Source organism: Leopardus geoffroyi, chromosome E2, assembly GCF_018350155.1.
Source record: "Leopardus geoffroyi isolate Oge1 chromosome E2, O.geoffroyi_Oge1_pat1.0, whole genome shotgun sequence".
NCBI lineage: Eukaryota > Metazoa > Chordata > Mammalia > Carnivora > Felidae > Leopardus > Leopardus geoffroyi.
In genome coordinates this window covers 47,937,790-47,945,337 of record NC_059335.1, presented here as the reverse complement: position 1 = coordinate 47,945,337, position 7,548 = coordinate 47,937,790, and the positions used below count along the sequence as shown (strand labels likewise).

The following is a 7,548-nucleotide window of genomic DNA, read 5'->3' as shown; positions in this document are numbered from 1 at the left end:
CCCCATTTCTAAGATTTACCAAATCAGAATCTCTGGAGGAAGACCCAAGGGCTTTCACTTTTATTCATTTATTTTTAATTTTTCACTTTTTCTCTTAATTTTTAAACTTAGAAAATAGTTTGAAAATAAAAAGTTCCCACATACCCTTCAATGTTAACATTTACGTCACTGCTAACGCAATGATCGAGACCAGGAAATTAACATACATATGTTTAATCTACAGACTTCATTCAGATTTACCAGCTGCTCACTAATACCTTTTTACGTGTTCCAGGCGCCAATCCAGGTTACCATCCGGCACTCGGGGGTTTTAATTTACATATCTCTCCTTACGATCGTGCGTGCTTATATATGTTTTCATATGTTTGAGGACCATTTTAATTTGTGCATTGTGTGTGAATTGTCTCTTTGAGTCTTTTCTCATTTTTCTTTCAGATCATTCATCCTCTGTCACTCAATTTTCAAGAGTTCTCTACGTATTAGGGATTTTAGCTCTAAGTCTTTGTAGCAAAGCCCTTAGTTTTACATGTTGTGAATATTTTCTCCCAATTTTTTAGTTGTCTTTTGACTTTGTATATGGTGTGTTCTGCCGTGTCCAACTTACCAATGATTCATTTAATTGCCTCTGGATTCAGAGTCAAGGTTTGAAATCCTTTCCTTACACTGAGGTCAAGTGGAATTTACCCAGGCTTTTTGTTCTTCCCACTAATACTTACTATGGTTTCCTTTTTTACATTTAAATTAATGATCCACTTGAGTGTATTTTTCCATAGGATGTGTGCTACGAATTTAGTTTTATCTTTTGAAATGACTCCCCAGTTTCCCAGCACCATTTATTGAAGAGTCTATCATTGTCTCTGAGATTGGGGAGGCCACCTTTGTCATACATGAAGTTTCCACTTGTGTTCAGGTTTATTTCAGTTCTATTCTCTTCTATTGGTCTATCCACTCATATGCCACAGCCCCACTGCTTTAATTACAGAGGCTTTATGGTTTGTTTCAATGTCCAGTGAACGAGACATTAAAAGACCTTCTTTCTTTTCAATGTTTCAGTGTTTCCCTGGATATTCTAGCAGGTTTATTTTTCATATGAACTTCACTATCAACAAACCATTTGTCCCTCGAAACAGCTCCAAGAAGTAAGCAGACACCAGAAACTTCCTAAAAGACACCCTCAGTAGCCAGAGAGTTCCTCTGGCCCAACCATCAAAACAGGTGAGATCTGGCTCCCAGCACCAATAATAAGCCAGCCTGTGGGGTCTTATTCTTGCCAGAGGAGCTCAACCTGGATTGGAGGCCCCAAAACCAGTTCCTAGGAGTTATTTGGGGCCTCAAGTGCATGGCATGCCTCCTACCAGACACAGCTGGGGTCCCACCAAGCCATACAAGAAATCCTTCTCCTCTAAAGAGCTGGATGTCACAGACTACCAGTCATCTCCATGATTTCCATGATCACACCAAAACAAAGATGCCCACTCCACCAAGAAGCCCACAGCCCCACCCAAGAGGACCTCCTGTGCCCCCCACCCCCATGCTTCCACATACAGTTCCATTAGACCCACCGAGAAGACACAATCTGTGCTTCCCCCGAGTAAGAACTTCCTTTTGCCCAAGAGGGTTCATGCAGACAACAATCTGAGGTTTGGGTTTTAAGAAATAGTCGACCACTATAAAGATCACTGCCTACACCATTTCCTTGTCTAGAATGACCTTCTTAGTTCAGCTCCTCCCAGCCCTAGAAGTAACTTCAAAATTTATAATGAATTTAACGCTATAAAGAAGTACTTTCTGTAGATGGACAGCAAGCAGTCCACAGTTATTCTGATGTGCAGCCAGGTTTGGGAACCAGGGAAATATAACCGACGGGATCAGGATGTGGTGGCTCTGGGTACTGCTGCCACTCTCTCGCAGGAGCCCTTGAGAACAGCTGGACCCTTCACACCAGCAATGAGGAGGGGAGCTCAGCAAAGCCAGAAAAGGTCCTCCAGCTCACAGTGGTCAAACGACCAGTGATGAGTAACAGTCACCACAGCTGCCTCTCCATGCTAGGTGGATACGCACACTCTAGAACAATATCTTCCTTCAATCTTCCGGGAGCCCAGCAAAGTAGATTCGGGTATGATCACCATTTTATGGGAACAGAGAGGTTAAGACAACCAATCGTGGCCGACCTGGAGATGAGCAGAGCCACCTGACTCTGGCAGCTGTGCACGACTGTTTCCAAGACCTAGTCTTCTAAGGGCAGTACAAGAAATAGAATGGCCCTAGCCCTGGGGATTTATGGGATGCTAGTATCCCAGAATAAGCTGGAAGGGGATTGATCCTGTTGCATCACAGAGGAGAAACAACCCCAGAAAGCGAAGACAGTTTCTTCAGATCACAAAGCCAGTCAATGCCAAAGCAGGAACCGGAGTCCAGGTCTCATAGGCAAGGTGCTTGGCATCCGTTATAAAGCAGTTAGGTGTTAGAGGCAATGCAAGGCTGCCCCCTGGAGGAAGGGCCAGAAACCTGCAGGCACCCCTTCGCGAGACCCTGGACTGCTTCACTTTGCATGCTGGTAGATTTGGAGACACTGCGCCTCCGGGGATGGGGTCTCCTTTCTTTACTAGTGCCCCCCTGCAGAATCCCCAGGACCCTGTCAATGAAGTCCTATCAGGGGCCCAGTACACACAAAGCAGTTTTTCCTCTCACTGCACCCCTGAAATCACGGACTCTAGAAACACCTTGAGGGAATGGATTTCATGTGAAAGGCACTGCGGTGGGTACAGTGGGGACAGAATCTGAGAAAATAAACCTGTCAGTCTCCTCAGAGGTTATGACTTGTTGCGTGTCCCAAATACAACCTGTGGTGAGCAGAGAGCTGGCGTGAAACAGAGGGGAAGATCAAACACCAACTCGTGGGCTCTTGGCAGGCATCCTGTCTGAGCTAAGAGTGAAGAGGCCAAGATTTCAGTAATGAAGAAGTCAGTGAGAAGGTCCTGGGGAAAGAGAGAAGGCAGGGCCTCCCCTCACATTCCCTGGTGCCTGCTTTTCCTCTCAGCTCCTCACTCCCTGGCCACCCCCCATCCTGGGGCATCTCCAACACTGACTGCTTCCAATGTGTCCCCACCCCCCACTGCACCTGCCTCTCCTCTCAGGCCCTCTCCTCTCAGGCCCTGTCAATAAGCTAAAACTAGTTCTTCTGTACTTGCTGCAGAGGACCCAGAAAATTTTCAAACCAACCTCTGCTCCCACAGAAAGAGAAATCGCCGGAAGGAAAGAGCAAAGGTTGGGAAGAAGTGACAGAGAGAGAGAGAAACATCTCTGCGAGTTCCAGGCCTCTGTGCAGGAGGAGCCCAGGAAGATTAGGATGAGCACACAGAAAGGGAGGAAGGCAGGAAGGCCCTGGATGGTTCTGCAGGACAGTCTGTCTGGTCTGGCTGGGAGGCTGAGGGTCAGCCTTATCACTGCAGGGCCCCGATGGCTATTTCCCCTAATGGGCAGTGAGGAACCACTCAAGATTGAGTAACGGGACGCCCTGCAAAATGTGTTTAGAGAGATTCCTGGAGCAAACCGTGTCCTGCCCTCTGCACAGCAGGAGCTCGGGTTTCACAGCTCTGACAGCGCCTGAGAACCCCTCCAGCTAGGCGGGTGGGGGGGCCTGCCTGTCCTGCAGCCAAGTCTCCACCTCCAATTCTTGGGGCAGAATTTGTGCCACCCAGGATGAAAGGGAGGGGAAGCCACAAAGTCAAAGTTGGGTAGAGGCTGAGAGAAAACCAAAGCCAAGCCGCAGACTGTCGGTGCACTGCTGTTTGCTCAATGCACACTCTCCCTCCAGCTCGGAGTCTGGGCGGCAGATGGTAGCAGAAGGTGGCTTGGGGTGGGGCGCAGGGCCCCCCCAACCCATCCTTCTGAATGTGGGGTACTTAGGGTTGGCTCAGATCCTGTCCCTAGATGGCAGGACACCCAGTCAAAGGAGGAGGCAGGACTAACACATAGGAAACAACTGAAAACAACCTCAAACCACAGGATGTGCTACAGGCACTTCGTGCCCTAGGAAATCCGGGCAGTAAGAAGGAATCAGTGTGAACTGTGGTACCAGAGACAGCCTGAAACCTGTTTCCAATCGAGCACCAAACCCTTAAAGGCGCAAAGAGGAGGAAGAGGCCAGTCCTACCAGATATGAAAACACATTATTTATTACTCTGGCGAAAGCAAGAATTCCACAAGAGCTGGAGAACCAAAAAGCTGACAAGTTAACACAATGCTCTTACCCCATAATAATCGCTGGGTAAATGGGATGCATGATGAGTCCTTCCACAGCAGAAATTTCCCTACAGGAATAAAGAAGAAGGGCGGGGGAGAAAAAGGAAGGGAGGCCTTCTTAGAAATGGTTGTATGTTCTGCCCACCCACCCATCCGTCCACCCAGCAGTTTTATCACAATGAAACGTGAAACCCTGGTCAGGGGAAATGATGCCTCTCTTCTGCCCTTCAAGACGAAATGCCCCTTTTAATGAGGGAGTAAATTATTGTTAAGAGGATACAAAAATACAGAATCCAATAAACTGGCAAGTCCAAGGTAACCATAATTTCTTCCCTGTGTTTTCCTACTGAATTCATCTCTCAAGAGTTTTCTGGAATCTTCTCTCGTTTCCCCTACCTCACTCCCACCCCTATTCCAGGACCTGGGCCTGGAGACCTCACGCCCCTAACGGCTCTCAGGCCCACTCCCCTCCTCATCCCGTTCTGTCCTCGCCCGCCTGCTACCAGGGCCTTACCCACCCCTGTCTCAGGGGCGCCTCCTGCCGCCCACCCGCAGCCGGTTCCAGCCCATCCAGCCTCAGTTCCCACCCGTCAGCACAGCGAGCCTCAGGTCCGCCCGCCCACTTGCCAGCTCGTCGCTGTCAGGATTGAAGGCATCGGCTCGGGCAGCCCCTCTCACCTGCCCTCCGCCGGAGCCAGGCGCTCGCCCTCTAAGTGCCCGAGCGCGCCGGAGGGGTCATCCTCGGAGGCTGTGCACCTGTCGGGAGCGCGGCTGCCCGGAGCCGGGTCCGCGTAGGGCTGCCGGGGCCCGGGGCGCGTTCCGTCTGACAAGACCGCTCCTCTCCCTGAAGAGCGACCCTCCTTCCCCATGTTCCCCCAAATATCCCCGCGTATCTGCATGTGCCGGCGGCCTGGGACCCGCGGCGGGGACTCCCGGGTCTCTGCAGGGAGAGATGGACGCGCGTAAGCAGCTCGGGCGGCGGAAGGGGCCGTAGGCACTTCTCTTCAGTGGTAAAGAAGCCCTTTCTTCCAGCGGCCCTCTTGGCGCAGTGGGCAGCGCGTCAGTCTCATAATCTGAAGGTCCTGAGTTCGAGCCTCAGAGAGGGCACGGTCATTTTACTGTGCTCCAACGCGGCGTCTGCATTAAAACTAACGAAGGGTGCTTAGAAGCACCACAGGTAGAGGGATGCCGGCGGAACTAAATCCTGGCTCTGCACACAGATCCCCCAGCTTCGCTAAACGAGAGAGCAAGCCGCAGGCAAGAGGAAGGACCTCGGCTACCCTCTCGAGCCAAGAATAAAAACCTGTGAGAAAAAAACACACCGTGTTGGCGCGACTGGGGGGAAATGGACAAGGCGGTGCCGAGCGGTGCACTGTCTTTTACAACATCTGTGAAAACCAATCTCCTGGACCACTTCCGATCTCCCTTTTCTCCCCAGCGTCCTCTACTCGGAGCAAAGCTGTGTCTGCACCTTCTTTTGAGGCTGTATCCAGAGACTGTACCCTCGCTCTATTCCAGACCAGGCTTTTGAGAGCGGGGCAAGCTGGGTAGTCAGCGCCGGTCCTCCACGTGGCCCGGGACCGAAAGGTGGGGCGTGGCACTGATAGCCCAGGCGACGCCAAGCTCCACCCAAGGCTCTAGCTGAAGACTTCAATTTTTGATTATTCGGTTTACAGTAGCTTCCAGTTACTTTGTGATTTAATCTCTAGTTATTATTTAGAAGTATATTTATTTTCCAAAATAGGGAGATTTCTAGTTTTATTATTCATTTCTATCTTAATTGGTTGCATTGTGGATGTAGGATATATATAATATAATATATATATTTCTTTTTAAAGTAAGTTTTTACCCACTGAGAGGCTTGAACTCACCACCCAGAGATCAAGAGTCACTTGCTCTACCAACTGAACTAGCCAGGAGCCTGGGTCATAGAATATATTCTATAAGAATTAAATAGCTCAATGTATGGTCGTTTTGTAAATGCATTTTGAATATTTGGGGGAAGTATTCTGTACTGGCTGTGTGCATTGTACTAAATTTTTTAATCACGTTAATCTTCTATATTCTTTTTTTAATTCTTGTTATATTTTTGTATGTTTGAACTATTGGTTATTTTCGATTTTGTCATTTGTATATACTTTGAGGCTACATTAATAAATGCATAAAGCATAGAATTCTTGTATCTTCCTTGTGAATCAAACCTGAATTGAACACTTACGAAGTGTTCATCTTTATCACTAGTATTGCTTTTCATTTTAGACTACATGTGGCCTAACATTAATGTAATATCAGCTTGTTTTGATTTCGTGTGTACAAGAAACATCTTTTTCTAGTAGTTTCCTACTTCTATTATGCTTATGTTTTAATGTCTCTTTTAAACACCTACATTTCATGGGGTGCCTGGGTGGCTCAGTTAAGCATCCAGCTCTTAATTTCAGCTCAGGTCACGATCTCTCAGTTTGTGAGATCCAGCCCTGTGGCAGGCTCCACGGTGAGCCTGCTTGGGATTATCTCTCAAAAATAAACAAACATTAAAAAAAAAAATAAATGCATATATTTGAGATATTTTTAATCCAGTCAAATAACCTCTACAGATTAATAGGAATATTTACCTTATTTACATTTAATATAATTACTGATCTATTTGGATTTAAATCTACCATTTTAACAAGGTCTCCCTTTTTGTTCTGCCTGTTCTTTGTTGTGCATCTTCTTTTGGATTGCTTTATTATATTTACATTAATAAACTAATAGGTTAATGAGTTAATAGATTATATTAATTATTAATATGAATAACATTAGTGTTATTATTATATTCTATTATGCTAGTTTTTTCCCTCTATTTGGAAACTGTACCCTTGTTTACTATTCTTTTAGTAACTAACCTTGAAGTTCCAATGCTACTACTTGACTTAATGAATACTGCTATTATTTGGGACTTTTACCTTTTACTTTTTTTTTGGGGGGGGGGCGTAACCTCTACGCCCAACATGGGGCTTGAACTCTTGACCCCCTGAGATCAAGAGTTTCATGCTCTACAGACTGAGCCAGCAAGGGGCCCCAGCACTCTTACCTTTTTTCCAAAAAAAATTTTAAATTCTATTCCTTTATCACTCCGGTTGTGACCCCCTCAACTTATGTGCTTTTTTCTTTTTTCAATTCTCTTGGACATATTCCTAACAGTGGAATTGCTAGGTCATATGGTAACTCTAGGTTAAGCATTTTGAACTACCAAACTGTTTTTCAAAGCAGCTGTACTTTTTTTACAACCCCAACAGCAGTGTATGGGGGCTCCAATTTCTC

At 46.9% G+C, this 7,548-nt stretch overlaps 1 non-coding gene across 1 annotated transcript; it reads left to right on the top strand.

The window, feature by feature from the left end:
* The first annotated feature begins 5,279 nt into the window (after window positions 1-5,279).
* On the top strand, window positions 5,280-5,352 carry TRNAM-CAU. The gene has a single exon. It is a non-coding gene; the product is annotated as a tRNA-Met (tRNA).
* Window positions 5,353-7,548: the final 2,196 nt, after the last annotated feature.